Source organism: Pinus tabuliformis, chromosome X (genome assembly GCF_031772625.1).
Source record: "Pinus tabuliformis cultivar Carrire ecotype Pingquan chromosome X, CPIR1, whole genome shotgun sequence".
In the NCBI taxonomy this organism is placed as follows: domain Eukaryota; kingdom Viridiplantae; phylum Streptophyta; class Pinopsida; order Pinales; family Pinaceae; genus Pinus; species Pinus tabuliformis.
The window spans coordinates 613,204,880-613,222,050 of NC_142308.1; positions in this window are offsets into that span (position 1 = coordinate 613,204,880).

A 17,171-nucleotide genomic window follows, 5' to 3' on the forward strand; every position below is an offset into this window, starting at 1 on the left:
AACTAGTAAATATCATTCTGGGTTCGAATCTGCACAAAACAGGGCAGCGCGACGTTACGGAATGGGACGCGAAACCTCCAGACCACATCTAGACATCCCAAGGGTGTGGAAACCTGGTTCTAGCACCCTCCCCTACTACCTCAAGTGAGACCTCAGTTTGCGCTCCGCAAACTGTTGCCGAAAGGGCCAGTAGCTATGAGATTTGTTTGGCTAAATAATTCTTTCGAACCTGGGTCAGGCCCGTATAAGCCAACAAATGGCTCCGTTGCCAGGACTGGGATCTGCTTAAGGGGTGTCTTATGTGGGAACATTGGAACCCTACAAAGAAAGAGATTGAAAAGTGGTGGGATCTAAAACTCCACGAGTTCACGGTTCAGGAAAACAAAAACCCATGAGTATCAGAGGAATATTTGCTAGACCATTATATATTCACAGATATTCACGAAATCTTCTTCGCGTCATTTCCAGTAGAACTATACGAGTGGATCGCAAGACTAGCTGATAGCGTGGGAAGGTGCAGATTGGACCAGCCTATTGTGGACCCCGAAACTGGTGCACAGGCTAGAAGCTACAGAAGATAAAATCACGCACGCAGTAGATCATTGGCTGGATTGGGTAATAGGAGGATTTATTACCAAGTTCACGATAGATACAACTGTGAGCCCTAGCGAAATAGAATGGCGGTTTTTTCAAGGACCTTGAGGTAGGTATATCAAATCATTTAATACTTGGATTAAGATGTTGTTGTGTGAAAAACATATTATGCACGTTTGTTGATGTTTGGAGTAATGCGGAGCGGAAGAGGTTACCGTGGAATGGGAGGAGTAGAGAACAATCCTTTAGCTTCTATTTCTTGGGAAAACGAGGAGGAGCTCACGAGGTTCTCACCAGGGAGTGCAGTCTGGTTGATCAGAGAGTGCTTCCCACTAATACTACCTCCATCCATGCCAGCACCCACTTCACCTACATCGAATCCGTCCACCCCAACCCTGCCACCCCTAACCCCACCACCACCAAAAGTTGGGATGGCGAGCATAGTCCAGCTACCAACATTTAAAGGGATAGGAAATGAGGAACTAGGCCGGTTCTAGTTTATGATAAGGTCTATATGGGACACTCAGGGCATCACAGATGATAACATCAAGAAGGATACCTTAGTTAGCGCACTGTAGGATCGCGCATTGACCTGTTACATGAAATATTCAAGTGATCATCCAAATGAAGGAATGACAGCAATCTAGGAGGCACTAAACAAGGAATTTGGGTGACCCAAGTTGGAAGCATAGTGATTTATTGGGTTCAAGGAGATTGTAATTTTTCCTGGTGAAACCCCATGAGATTTAGATCAGAGGTTGAAAAGCACCATCCGCGAGGCCAATATGACATTGATGGATGTGCAACACCATGCTTGGTTTGTCGCATCATTAACCCCATATCTGATATCAGCTCTGTCACAACAAAAGATCTCAACCCAAGTTGAAGCATTGGAGGCAGCATTGTGGCTGCACGAAACCCAAATACTGGACCTAGGGTTGGGAGTACAGGAAATCCAAGCACAAATACAAAACTTATGTCTAGAGATGAGAATCTTGAAACAGGGACAAGCGCCTAGGACAAAGGTATAGGAAGAAGTATGGTGTATCAAATGCAAGGGATTGGGCCACGATAAGGAACACTGTCCAATTTTTTTGAACTATGTGGCAGGAGGGGGGCCAATAATGTTGCGAACAGAGGTACAAGCTGGGCCAAGTATGGCGCCCGCACTCTGGTGCGCAATCTGTGAGGTAGGAGGAAAGCATGCCATAGAAAATTGTCACCTATTGCCAAGCTTAAGACAACACCCTCCTCAACAATTATTTTGTAACTTTTGCAAAACGGTGGGCCACGAGGAAAGAAATTGTTGCAGCTACCAAATGTTGATGGATCGAACACCTACTTATAGGATGCAAAGAAAGGCACGCAAGCAGGATCCCACAACACCATTCGTGCGAGGCAGTACCAGGGATGCGAATGGGGCCGTGGAGGCATGGGACCTGGACAAGGATGAGGGAAATTAATTTTCTACAATTGTGGAGGGTCAGGGCATTACGCGCAGGATTGCACAAACCCGACCAAAGCCTGGTGTCCTTACTGTTACAAATTTGACCACGAAGTAGTTGATTGCCCCACATTGATTACTCGGATGTGAGAAAAGGGGGTGCTTCTGGCCAACCCGACTTAGAACATCCAGATGATGAAGGCTGAACCTCGTGCGGAAGAGCCAAATGTAAATATGATGCTCCGAAGTGGCGCTACCACTAGAGAAGATAAGGGGAAATAGCCAGAGACGAATGCATGGGTCTGTAAGGCTCCCCAAAACAACCAGACTTTGACTTGGAGTGTGTGAAGGAAACCTTTATGGAAGCTAAGAGGAATTTCGCAGTAGCTTCTATGTCGAGAAGTAAGGATCAATTAGGAACAGAGAAGGATACATCGGTGCTAACCAAATTTTTGGAAACCTGCATGAACTTACTTAGGGATGCTAAAGCGGTAAAGGGGCTGCAGGAATTGATAACTCGGTGCACTGGAGCGGATGAACCGCAAATAATCCAAAAATTAGGTAAACATGCTTTACGCACTGGGCAAGAAATGTGACTAACTATCCAGATCGGAGACTATGAGATGGATTAGGTCATCTTAGATTTGGGGTCTGACGCAAATGTTTTACAACAGCATACTTGGGAATGCATGCGTAGACCTCCACTGCAATGGTCACCGATTCAATTACGGATGGCTAACCAACAGAAGATTCTGCCTATGGGACGCATGCATGAAGGTACAGTAGACATCGATGGCGCTAGCACCCAGACTGATTTTGAGGTCAGCAAAATTGTGGATGATAGTGACCCATATCCTGCACTGTTAGGGATAGATTGGGCAATAGATATGAATGGAGTCATCAACCTCAAGAAACAAAAAATGATATTCGAAAAGAAAGCTCTACGTGTGGTGGTTTCGTTGGACCCCACAGAAGGGGCGTGATATACCGAGCCCATGCATGACAAAGACAACGATGGAGAGTTGGACTGTATTTACCAGATTACAGCGCAAGATCAGAACAAGGTCAATCTAATAGCGGATGGTCAACTCTCATGGGACCGCGATAGTTCTTGCACGTTGGACTCGGATGAAGAGGTTGAACGATGGCAAAATTGACTACATGAAGTAACCGTGCTCAATTGTAATCGAATGGTGGAAATAGGAGCAAAGGAATATCCAGAGGTATCCCCGAAACCATCTTGCGCAACTGCTACTTCCAGATAGGGTGTAACCCTGAACATGCGAACGACACGGCGCAGATGTCGAAGGAAGGCATGCACAAGGCCGGAAGAGCGAAACAAAGTAAGCATTCCTTGCCAGCATAGGCTACAGGTGTCTAAGGTGCGGACATCCAACCAACTTAGAAATAGAAGCCCGAAGCCACCCCAAAAGACCGGTGCCCAAGCAGTTGGCACCAAGGTTAGTAGGGGCTCAGGGAAGTTGCAGATACCATGGGTTCACTGGGCTTATAATAGATGATAGAAGGAAGCTCAGAAATGACAGAGTGGCCGCAGGTCCTTCAACACCGGTAAATTGTGGTTACGACCGAAGAAGTAAAGTGCGCTACGAAGCATCATAGCCTCGGCACACACTGCGACCCTGCTATCATGGTTGCGCCCACACTCACAGAAGAACATAAATCCTAGACCGATGACCCAGATGCTTTAGAGGTTCTCGCAGCCCGGGCTAGTAGGGATGGTCTGAACTCTCACGAAAGGTGTGAGCACCTGACTAGCAGTCGAAACTACAGTCTCAACACCTCGCGTAGTTGAAAGAAGGTCTAGGACTATAAACCAGTCTGCGAAAAAGCAGCGCGGCAAAAGGATTCTTTACCAAATTAGGTAGTCCCCAAGTTCGCAGCTGCACCCCAAGGATAGCACTACCATGGGGGAAAGTCAAAATATAAACATTAGCCACATTGGCCTTGATAGGAAGGTCTGATCATGTCAGAAAGGAGCGGGAAATGGGACATTAAGACAAAAGTTCCAGACGAGATACACAAAGATCTGCCAACTTGACGCCACTAATGAACTGAAAACGGAGGGAAGGGATTTTTTCAAATCTCATAGTTTGTGGTCGGCACTGGACTTTTGGCGCTTTGAACTAGCAAAAAGCAGCAAGTACGCAGCTACCAAGCACTCCATGAGTACTAGGGCAAGAACCCGAGCACAGGTTGCAGAAGAAATGCAGCTCAATCAAGAAGATCCCGAGGATGTGACTCAAGTTCCTAAAGTTCCTAAGTCCCCACGTACCCCGCAACCCAGGAAGAAAAAGTAGAAGATGGGAACAGTTTGGACCTCCCCAAGATTCAACAAACGCACGGCCGTTGACAAAAGCAAAGCAGTAACCATTGAACCCACTAAGGAGGACGACGATCTGCAAGACCTAATCGATCATATTGACGCATAGGTGGAGGAAGAATAACCTACGTTCTAGCTTCCGTTGTTAGCCCCGTATCTTTCTCCATGGACCGGGACAACCAAGATATCGAAAGATGTAGACACTATAAAAACTACGCTCCAGAGCCCACTTCTTCTAGACAATATAAGGTTCGAAGGGTTGCCCGTGGGGTGCTTTCCAAGCATCAAATTTGAAGATTGGGACCTTGCAGATGGTGACAAGTTCCCTAAACTAGCCGAACACAAGTTATTGCCGCAGAAGTGGCTACTAAGCATGGCGAAGGCAAGGCTACTAAATCTTAGGTGGATACCTCACTATCACCACACGACCATCACCATATTTGTGATCCGACAACTACTATGTCTCATCCATGATGGATATCTCTGGTTGGAAGAACTGATCCCAATCATAGCCAACCTAAGCCACCAGATTATGCACCTACCACGTAAAGGGAATAACCCAGTAGACATAGCAGGAACTAGTTGCAAGCGATACCTCGCCAAAACAGTGAAGGAGACGTACCATCTGGATAAAGGAAAGCAGGGGTATGTCATAACAAGCATCAGCGACCATGCAGTACGAGTCGCCACTCAGCTATTAGCTGGTAAACTCATGAGAAAATGTTGCATGGATGAGGTGTCAGCCCCTGTCATCGCGTTGGCAGGGCAGTGTGCCAAGGGGGTTCAATTCAATTGGGCACAATTTTTATGCGACGAATTTCTGACAAATTGTCAAGAAGCACAGGACAAGGGTAAGACCTTTCATTATGCATGGTTTCTCTTATCAATCCTTCTGGTTACAGGTGAATTTCCATAGGAGATCCAGTTTCCCCACAATGAGGATAGCCTTCCTGAAGCAGAGCGGTATATTTTGCTCTGGGCTACAAAGGATGCAGCACGGGTTTCCGTGATCCAGGAGTTTTGGACCTCCATGGAAGGAAAGATATGGACATGGATTGCTCGAAGACCGTACATGTCCCCCACGATCTACAATAATTTTCAAAGCATGATTGAGTTCAACGCATACATGCATCACGTGTATATCCGTGCACAAAAGGATCCAGAGTGATCTTGGGTCACACTCTCGTTCCTTGCAATAGATGATGTTATTTACGTGGTATTGGTAGCATGGCCTCTAGAATGGCATGCCCCAGACAAGGTCGTTCTTGATAGATTGGCCACACAACAGTAGAAGAAGGAACACCAGCAGCTACTCACTCAACTGGCAGAAAAAAGCACGTCAGGAACAACAAGCTGCTTTGCAGTCGGAGGCTACCACGAGCTTGATAACAATGAGGAATTAGGCAGATCAAGGAATGGATTTGGAATAGGACCTACAACAAGAAACGGAGACGTAGGACCACCTCAAGTGGTCAAGTGCCAAGGAATCATTGGCCACCCAGAAAAAGTCCAAAACCACGAAGGCTATGGAAAATTAATTCATGGACAGTAGCCAACCCACAAGCAATGTTACCACCAACGCGTTGCCCAAACTACTCACAATGTAAACCACTATGTTGGGGGAGATTAGAGCGCAGTTATAAGCCTTACAAGAGCGACCCCCGAGCTGGGTCACCTGTGAGCCCACAAAAGACACAACCGCCATCGAACAGATGGTCAACTCACACACGCCACATATCCTCCCATTTCCAGAAGATGTTGTCCGAGCCACAGCTGCAGGTGATGAAGGTAGTTTGGAATTAAATCTAGCCGCCCTATCTAGAGGAATACTATACCTACTGTAAGAGGGAGTAACTTAGGAGTTTTGAGCCAGGGAAGGTCACGCTTTCCACATCTTAACAGAGTAGAAGGCAAAGATAGAACAGATCACTCTCCAGCATGAGGACCTGGCTGCACGATACTAGGACATAGAACAAGCGATGATAGAGGTGTGTAGCACGGTACTCTAGCTAGCTATCCCCAGGGACCTCCCACCAGCTACCAAGATTCAGCACATGGCAGCCAGCTTTCGCACAGCCCATGCAAAACCCGTAATAAACCAGGAGGAACTAACGTTACAAGTTGTAGAGCTCTGTCTTAAGGCCCGGCCTCCCACACCCCCGGCTGAATAGGAACGCCGCCGTGACAAAGTTGTAACTGGACTAGAAACAATGAGTAGTGTTGTTCACGAATGCTCAAGACTACTCGATCAATCGCTCGAGATTCTCACCTCCCTCCAGGAGGACCCAACCATACAACAAGTTAAAACCGAGGCATGCGAGCTATAGCAGGCCTATGACACCGCCTGCTGTTATCGGGAAATCTAGTGTCTATGCAGAGCTGCTAGTCCCACTAAGACTGGTAGCTATCTTAGAAACAAACAAACTAAAACTATTTTCGTTTTCCTTTATGATAAGTAGATAAGAGGGGAACAAAGGAGACCAACCTCTATCTTGCGCTTGGTTCCTCGCTTGATTCCTCTCCCTTCTTATATATCTTTGCCACTCGCTTCCTTGTCTACCCAGCTTCAAAGAGCACCTGTGGAATCAAAGCAGCATAACACTATCCAAGAACATAGATCTACTATCATAAACAATATAGGACCAGATATATACTGACCACACAAATGCATATATCATCAATCATACAAGAATGTGGAGGAAAACTTGAATAGATTTATTAATATCAAGAATAGCAAAGAGGATTACAACCAATTGCTCTAACCCAACGTCATCCTCTCAGCAAGAAATCCCTTCTTCACCTCATGAAAAGCTTAGATCACCCAACACTATGATGTTACACCAAGAAACCAGCAGCACTTCCTTACAAGATACAAAATTCCAGCCTTTGGATCTATGGGATGAGGGATCCATATATAGATGATTGCAGGGAGGTGAGTCAGCTTCTGAGATTTGATTATTGTCCTCTCTCTGATAGTTCTTGATTCCACTTGGATATTGATGATCTCTTACTCATCCCTGGGCGAATGCAGAGAGGCAAGTGTCACAGGAGAAGCTTCTGGAAGATTCCATGATCATCCACCTCGCAAATTGACTCTGCCATTTGTCCACTCTCACCCATCACACCCCATAAAATGGATTTTCAGTATGCATTGCACCTCTCGTGTGCATTTAGGTGGGATGCAACACAATTTGACCATGGAGCAGGTGAGATGGTCCGGTTTTGACCAGTTCTGAGTAGTTTTTCATGGAGAACTTCTGGGAGATGATGTAATCAGATGACCTTGTTCTTTTAGGGGATGGAACAACACTATTAGGGACTTAGGAGTCCTTGGTTTATGGACATGTTTGATTGGGGTTGCAGTGCCCAAAAATGTCTATAAAAGTTTCCCCCTAAAGCATGAGGTCATTAATCTTTTGATGTCGGGTGAAATGCTTTATCATGAGGATCCGAAGTTTTTTCGAGCTGGAAGGCGACCTGTAATAAGATACAATACAATACATTATCTTCATAATATTTTCATGATCTAGCTGAGGCGGGCATTCCCATGCTCAGCTTTATAAATTCATTTTCATGTACATAAGACAGACAATCGTCTGAGTGCAGACAGATGATTCTGGTAGAGCCATCTTCCCTTAGATTGGATTATTATCTGTGCAGCAATGATGTACATTTGATGTCTTTATTTTTCCTGAATATATATCACAGCCCGGATGGATGAAACTAGATCTGGGGTCTTAAATCTCATTCAATCTTCACTCAAAGTACAAGTCAATCCATGTGAGGGATGTTCTGGAGTCGAACATGGAAAGACATCGCTTGATTACCAGCCAGTGATGTAAGCTGTTAACAGGCGCGAGAGGAATCACCGATAATGATGATGATCCTCAAGGTACGATAGTACAATTGACGTGGTGTGAAAAAGGGACTTGGTGTCGAACACCACGCAAAATCTTTTGATCGAAGGCCATTGATGTAAACCTGTCGCCAAAAGTGAGAAACTTGCCATTGATGCATGCAAGCTTCAAAGTACTGAAAGGGTTGTCCCTAGATCGAGTTCCTGGATAATGATCTGATGTCGACAAGAAGCGATCCGTCATAGGAGGGCCTTAATGAAGCCCACATCTACAACATGGAACAAAGCAAATGATTTTAATGGAGGTGAAAACGATCTGATGACATAAGGTTCAGGGTGGAGGTCATGAAAGAATGGAGCGTAAATGTATTGTAGTGGATGAGACACAAGTGAATTCTCTGAGCGACTTCTCTTAAACATACCGGCGACACTGACATGATGGATTGGTAGCGTTAACCCCAAATATGGATGGTGTGATGGACCAATGGTGATATGACCAGTGAACGGAACAACCCCACCCAACTGGGATGTGGAGTGAAAGTGTCATGTTCAAGAGCGACTTGCTACCAATAAAGTTTCTTCAAGTTTTCTTCCCAATTTTTCCCTAGTCATTGCTGACCAGTACCTCTTTATTTTTGTCAAGCTTGAGGAGGATAACATATGCTTGTTCTATAATTTTCCCTTCGATCAAACCCATCGCTATGTTTTAAAGAGCCTGGCGATAGTGAAACTCGTTCTTGTCTGTATGGACAAGTTTGTCGCTATTCGGTTTTAACGAGTTTAATGACAAAGATAACTCAGTCCTTTTTAATTTTAGAGAGTCTGAAAGGGACATAAAGAAAACTCCAATAATCCTTTTTGGTCTTATAATCCCTTAAGTCCAAAAAAGTATAAAATAATACAAAAGGGATGAATTTTTGATAATTTTAACGAGCCGAACAAAACAAGCGCTCGATCGTTTTGTGTAATAATCCCTCAGGTCCAAAAAGATTAAAATCTAAAGGAGGGATAGCACTCCTGGTCACTTTAATGAGCTGGAGAGACCAATTACTCGGCAATCTTTTCATGTTTTACAAGTCAGATGAAAAGAGCTTAAAGGAGACTCGTTTTTCGAGGAACGAGTGATAAATTCGGGTAGCAGCTAATTCCAGCTAAGGTTTGGAATTTTCCAATCACGGCAGTGTCACAAGGACGGCTAACAATATCACTCTTCGCAGTTGTTCCTAAAAAAGGGTAAACAATCAAGTGGATGTGAATGATCAGCCAATACAGAGTGGAGGTGATGATGAGAACACGACCAACGTTTCAAAGGCTGATGATAATGCATTCACAATGGTTATTTACCAGAAATTGGTTCATTTTTTAATGAATGAGCTTAAACTCTGGGGAAAACATTTGCTCACTACTTATGTTTAATTTTTAATGAGCTTGAACTCCACATAAAAACTGCTCAATCTAGTCGTATAATAAGGATGTCTCATCTAAGATGGCATTTTTACAAAGCTTTGCCCCGCATCCTTTATTTATGCAAGTTAGGAAATGACCAATCCTACGAGTTTAAAGGGTTAGAGGACCTACAAATTTAAAAAATAAATGGTCGCTCTTCGCTTGCACGCCAAAAGGTTTGCATGCCCCCAGGTATAGCGAAAAAATTCCAGGTTACCAAAGATTGTTCTATCTGCACTGCAGACAAAACACTTCCTCGGCAATGTCTAACGAAATAGACAAAGGTGAGTGGCGCAACTTGCCTCCACTCACATAACTTTAATGGAGGAATCTTATTCCAGTCTAATCTCATAAACCAGTCATATATCCTTCGCGGAAACCTACCCTATACCCAAGGTTTTCCTGCTGAAACAGACAAGGGTGCATGCCCCCTGGGTTTCAGTCATGTCCTCCCGAATCACTCGCGCTCATCAGGTGGATGGACTGGGGATTGATGAGACATTCCTTGCATGAAAATACCATTCAGGGATGGCATTTGACTATTTTCTATGTGTGAGCCGGGGAATGAAAGCTGGTCTATGAGCTTGACCACTCTTCCTTCATGCGGAAAACACATTACTCTAAAGAGCGGGGAGACAATGGCTCCCATGTAATAAATATAGTCACGTCCAAGGAGTATATTATAATCTAGGGGTCCTTGGACTACCATTACGTTCATGTGAATTGTTTTCCTTCTCAATGTTATCGACACATTGGGAAGGATCCCTAACGGTCGATTGGTTCCTTTGTCAAAGCCTGTTAGATTTCTCATCTCGGGCAAAAGCGATGGCGAACCAAGCGCTTTCCAAGCAGTTGAGGAAAGGATACTCACAGAAGCCCCTTCATCTATGATGGTACTGGCCATGACCATTTTGTATATTTGAGCAATGATTCGAAATGGTACGCTAGCCGGTAAATGGGGTCTGCCTAGTAGATTCCAATCGAAGGAAACAACTAGGTTCCTTGGAGGTGGGACCGAATAGACGGCCGGATTTGACTATGACGAACTTCCTTCATGCGGTAAAGGAACGGGTAGACTGCCCCCATGTTCACTGGAGTCTGTGTTTATGAAGAGAATCTGAACGGTGTTGCTCTTGTTCTCTTCGATGACTGTATCATCTGAAGATGGACCCTCTGAAGGCAAGACCGGGTCAACTGCCGCCTCGACCTTTTGACTTTCGTCTAGTGTGAATTCAGAAGGTTTGTCTTCAATGATAGACGCTTCGACCGCCCACAATGGCGTGTCAGTCGGATTTTCAACTAGTGATGGACTTGGCAAGAGTTTCTTATATCCAGGAGGAAGTCGTAATGGTGAAACCGGATGGTCGTCCAAAACTCTTTTAGCCTCGTCTAGGAAGGGACAGCGGTGGACGGCGTGATCGCCTTCACACAGTTTACAAGGGAATTTACTTTTCCTTTTTTGTCCCGATATTTCGCTTTCACTAGTTGACGGTGTACTTTCAACATGATCATCAGAGGTTGTTGACACCGGATTGTGCAAACAAGGAGACCAGTCATTTAAGATCCGAGGGATGCTTTGTTATCGGGAAAAGTGTCCATTCAGATCTACTCTATCCCACTAAGGTGTGACAGCTACCTTAGAAACAAACAGAGAAAACTACTTTTGTATTCTTCTTTATGAACTATAAACAAAGAGCAATAGGATGAACCAACCTGTGTCTTGCGCTAGTCCTTTGATCCAATCTCTCTTCTCTTCGACAGCTCCCAGCTTCACCAAGTACCTGTAAGATCACAGGAGAAGGAAACTATACAAAGACATGGGTTTATATTCATAAATAACTTAGGATCAGATTTAAGTTAACCATACAAATGTAACAAGCATCAATGAAACACAAGCATGGAGAAGAAACTCAAATAGTTTTATTGATATACAAGAAGATCCAGGAGGAGTTACAACCGATGATTCCTGACCCAACATCAACCTCCCAGCAAAGAAATCCCTTCTTCAACCCCAACAAATCATAGATCACCCAATTCTCTGATATGTATCTCAAAACCAATAGAAATTCCTTACAATGTGCAAAATTCCAGCCTCTGGATCTCTGGGATGAGGGATCCATATATAGATGTATGCAAGGAGGATGAGTCAGCTCATGAATTGATTAGAGGCTTCTCTCTGTCAGTTCTTGCTTCCACTTGGAGACTGAGAGCCTCTTACTCATCCTTGGTCGAATTCAGTGAGGCAAGTGTCATTGGAGAAGATTCTGAAAGCTTCCATTGTCTCTCCACCTCGTGGAATGACCATGCCACTTGTCATTTCCTGCTCAACGCACCCTGGTAGTGCATTTAGGTGCATTGCAACGCACCTAGCTAGTGGACTTAGGTGCTATGCAACGCACTTGGCTAGTGGAGCAGCTGAAATGATCCTGATTTGACTAATTCTGAGCAGTTTCTGGTGGATAACTTCTGGGAGAAGCTGTAATTTGTTGACCTTGTTCCTTTAGGGGTTGGAACAACACTTTTAGGGACTTAGGAGCCCTTGGTTTATGGACATTTCATGCTTAGAGCTGTAAGGCACAAAAATGTCTATAACAGTTGCCCCCTAAAGTATGAGGTCGTTTATCGGGTGAAATGCTTTATTAGGAGGATCCGAAGTTCTTTCAATGCTGGGAGGAGACCTGTAATAAGATACAATACAATACATTATCTTCATACTACTTTCATGATCTAGCTGAGGCGGGCATTCCCATGCTCAGCTTTATAAATTCATTTTCATGTACATAGGACAGACAATCGTCTGATGGTAGACTGATGATTCTGATAGAGCCATCATCCTTTTGGTAGGATGATTATCTGTGCTGCAATGTTGTACACTTCAATGTATTTATTTTCCTGAATATATATCGCAGCCCGGATGGATGACACTAGATCCGAGGTCTTCAATCTCATCCGATCTTCACTCGAAGTACAAGTCGATCCATGTGAGAAATGTTTTGAAGTCGAACATGGAAAGACATCGCTTGATTACTAGTCAATGATGTAAACTGTTAACAAGTGCGAGAGGAATCACCGATAATGATAATGACCCTCAAGGTACTGCAGTATAATTCACGTGGTGTGAATAAAGGACTTGGCATCGAACACCACGCAAAATCTTTCGGTCGAAGGTCATTGATGTATACCTGTCGCTGGAAGTGAGAAACTTGCCATTGAGGCATGCAAGCTTCAAAGTACTGAATGGGGTGTTCCTAGATCAACTTCTTGGATAATGAGCTGATGTCGACAAGAAGTGATCCGTCACAGGAGGGCCTTAATGAATCCCACATCAATGACACGGAACGGAGCAAATGATTTTGATGGAGGTGAAAACGATCTGATGATATATGGTTCAGGGTGGCGGTCATGAAAGAATGGAGTATAATGTATGGTAGTGGGCGGGACACAGGTGGCCTTTCTGGATGACTTCTCTTGAACATGTCGGCGACACTTATGTGATGGATTAGTAGCATTAACCCCAAATGTGGATGGTATGGTGAGACCATGGTGATGTGACCGGTGAATGAAACAACCCAACCCGACTCGGGCACGGAGTGGAAGTGTCATGTTCAAGAGCGACTTGCTACCAATAAAGATTCTTTGAGTTTTCTTCCCAATTTTTCCCCAGTCATTGCTGACCAGTACCTCTTTATTTTTGTCAAGCTTGAGGAGTATAACATATGCTTGTTCTATAATTTTCCCTTCGGGCAAACCCATCGCTATGTTTTAACGAGCCTAGTGATAGTGAAACTCGTTCTCGTCTAAAGACAAGTTTGTTGCTATTAATCTTTTTAACAAGTCTAACGACAAAGATAACTCGGTCCTTTTCATTTTTATAGAGTCTGAAAAGGTACGTAAAGGTAACTCCAAAATTCCTTTTTAGTCATCTAATCCCTTAAGTCCGAAAAAGTATAAAACAATACAGAAGGGATGAATTTTCGATCGCTTTAACAAGCTGGAAGGCCAAAACTCGGCAATCTTTTCATATTTTACGAGTCAGTTGAAAAGAGCTTAAAGAAGACTCGTCTTTTGAGGAACGAGTGATAAAATGGGTAGCAGCTGATTCCAGGTACGGGTTGGAATTTTCCAATCACGGCAGTGTCACAAGGATGGCTAGTGAAATCACTCTTCGCAGCTGTTCCTCAAAATGGGTAAACAATTAAATGGAGGTGAATGATCGGCCAATGGAAAAGTGGAGGTGACGGTGCAAACACGACCAAAGCTTTAATGGATGAAATGCTACATTCACGGTGGTTATTTACCAAGGGATAGTTCATTTTTTAACGAGCTTAAACGCGGGTGGAAACATTTGCTCATATCTTATGTTTATTTTTTAACGAGCTTGAACTATGCGTTAAAACTGCTCGATTAATCCAGTCATATGATAAGAATGTCTCATATAAAAATGGCAATTTTTAGATTTTGCCCCACATCCTTTCTTTATGCAAGTTAGAAAATGATTAATCTAAAAAACAGATAAATAATCGCTCTTTGCTTGCACTCCGAAAGGTTTGCATGCCCCCAGGTATAAAACAGAGTTTCAAGGTTACCTCTACTTCATTTCCGCCAAAACATTTGTTTTACCGAGAGAGGCCTACCTCTTACAGGTTACCCAAAGATTGTTCTATTCACGGCGTAAACAAAACACTTCTTCAGCAATGTCTACCGAGATAAACAAAGGTGAGTGGCGGTGCTCACCAACTCACATAACTTTGACAAGAGAATCTTATTCTAGAATAACCCCTCTTCCACTGACGGACGGGGTACAGACTAGTCATATTCTCCCGCGGAAACCTACCCTATACCCGAAGTTTTCCTGCCGAAGCAGACCAGGACGCATGCCCCCTGGGTTCCAGTCATATCCTTCCAGATTACTCGCGCTCATCGGGAGGACAGACCGTGGGTTGAGACATTTCTTGAGTGAAGAGACCATTTAGGGATGGTATATGACTATTTGCGATGCGTGATCCGGGAAATGAAAGCTGGTCCACGAGCTTGACCACTCTTCCTTCGTGCGGAAAACACATTACTCTAAAGAGTGAGGAGACGATGGCTCCCATGCAATATATATAGTCTCGTCCAAGGAGTAGATTATAATCCAAGGGTCCTTGAACGACCATCACATTCATTTGAACGGTCTTCCCTTTCAATGTTATAGGCACATTGGGGAGGATCCCTAAAGGTCGACTGGTTCCTTTATCAAAGCCTGTCAGATTTCTCATTTCAGGCAAAAGCGCTGGCGAACCTAGCGCTTTCCAAGCAATAGAGGAAAGGATACTCACAGATGCCCCCTCATCAATGATGGTGCCAACCATTACCATTCTGTATATTTGAACGATAATTCTGAATGGTATGCTTGCTGGCAAACGGGGTCTGCCTAGTTGGTTCCAGTCAAACGAGACAACTAGGTTGCTTGGTGGTGGGACCGAATAGACAGCCGGATATGACTCTGATGAAGTTCCTTCCTGCGATAAAGGAATGGGAAAATTGCCCCCTTGTTCGTCGGAGTCTGTGTTGATGAAGAGAATTTGGACGATGCCGTCTTTATTCTCCTCTGTGATGGTATCATTCGAAGATAGAGCCTCTGAAGGCAAAACCGGGTCAACTGCCGCCTCAACCTTTTGACTTTCGTCAGGTATGGATTCAAACGGTTCATCCTCAATGATAGGTGCTTCGGCTGACCACCTGAGTGGGCCGGCTGGGTTCTCAACTGGTGAAGGACTTGGCAGGAGTTTTTGATATCCAGGAGGAAGTTGAGCTCGTAAAATCGGGCGATCTTCCAAAACTCATTTAGCCTCGTCTAAGAAGGGACAACGGTGGATGGCATGGTCAATGTTATGGACACATTGGGAAGGATCCCTAAAGGTTGACTGGTTCCTTTATCAAAGCCTATCAGATTTCTCATCTCAGGCAAAAGCGATGGCGAACCAAGCGCTTTCCAAGCAGTAGAGGAAAGGATACTCACAGAAGCCCCCTCATCTATGATGGTACCATCCATGACCATTCTATATATTTGAACGATAATTCGGAATGGTATGCTTGCTGGTAAATGGGGTCTGCCTAGTTGATTCCAGTCGAAGGAAACAACTAGGTTGCTTGGAGGTGGGACCGAGTAGACGGCCGGGTATGGCTCTGACGAACTTCCTTCCTGCGATAAAGGAATGGGTAGATTTCCCCCATGTTCGTCGGAGTCTGTGTTGATGAAGAGAATTTGGACGGTGTCATCCTTGTTCTCTTCAGTGACTGTATCATCCGAAGATAAAACTTCTGAAGGCAAGACTGCGTCAACTGCCGCCTCGACCCTTTGACTTTTGTCTGGTATGGATTCAGTTGGTTTATCTTCAATGATAGGCGCTTCAGCCGACCACCTGAGCGGGCCAGCTGGATTCTCAACTAGTGACGGACTCGGCAAGAGTTTTTTATATCCAGGAGGAAGTCGTAACGGTGAAACCGGACGATCATCCAAAACTCTTTTAGCTTCGTCTAAGAAGGGACAACGGTGGAGGGCATGATTGCCTTCGCACAGTTTACAAGGAAATCTAGCTTTCCCTTTTTGTCTTGGGGCTTCACTTTCACTAGTTGACGGTGTGCTTTCAACATGATCACCAGAGGTTGATGACACCGGATTTTGCAAACGAGGAGACTAGTCCCTTAGTATCCGGGGGATGCAAGGACAATCTCCGTGAAAGTGGTCTCCTTTGCAAATGACACATGGCGATTTAGGCCTGGTCGGTGCAGTGTGTGGATTTTCGTTAGACGACACTCGTTTTCCCCCATTCACTTTTGGCTCCTTCTTCTTTTTCTCTTTCTTATTCTTTTCCTTCTTCTCCTTAGGAACATGGCTTTTAGCTTTACCAGTTCCATCAAGCGAAGAGGAAGGAGGAGAGGAAGAATTAGAGGAAGTAGAAGGCTAGTGGGCAACTCTGGACTCATCTAATTGCTGATTCGATTGTTCAAGAATGGTGGTGTTCTGAACGACATTGGTTGAGAAGAGTCATACTAGCAATCCAATTGTCAGTCCTGGAAGTGACAATGTGGCCATATGGGGCGCACCAACATCTCCCCAAGAGGAGAAGGGACTAGGATTTCCACCAAGGGGAATTCCTTGGTTGGTAGGCTCCATTTTCGCAACCCAAGATCAACGTAGGAAAAGGGTATGAATATTCCGTTTAAAATAAATTTTAACACGCTTTGACACAACTTGTTTTTTCAGTTTTTAAGAGTCGAGAAAAAACAAAAGATGACTCTAGTCTCCTTCGATTTTTAATGAGCCTGAAGTGACAAGTGCTCAAATGGACGTTTTCCGTTAAGGAGTCTGAAAAGGAACGAAAGGGACTTCTCTGGAGGTTTAGGTAGAGAGAGTACCAAACCAATCGCAAAACTGCAGAATACTTTTTATGGTACGGCAGTCAATCTTCCCGAATGCTGTGTTCGGTGCATTGCGATCAGTAGGG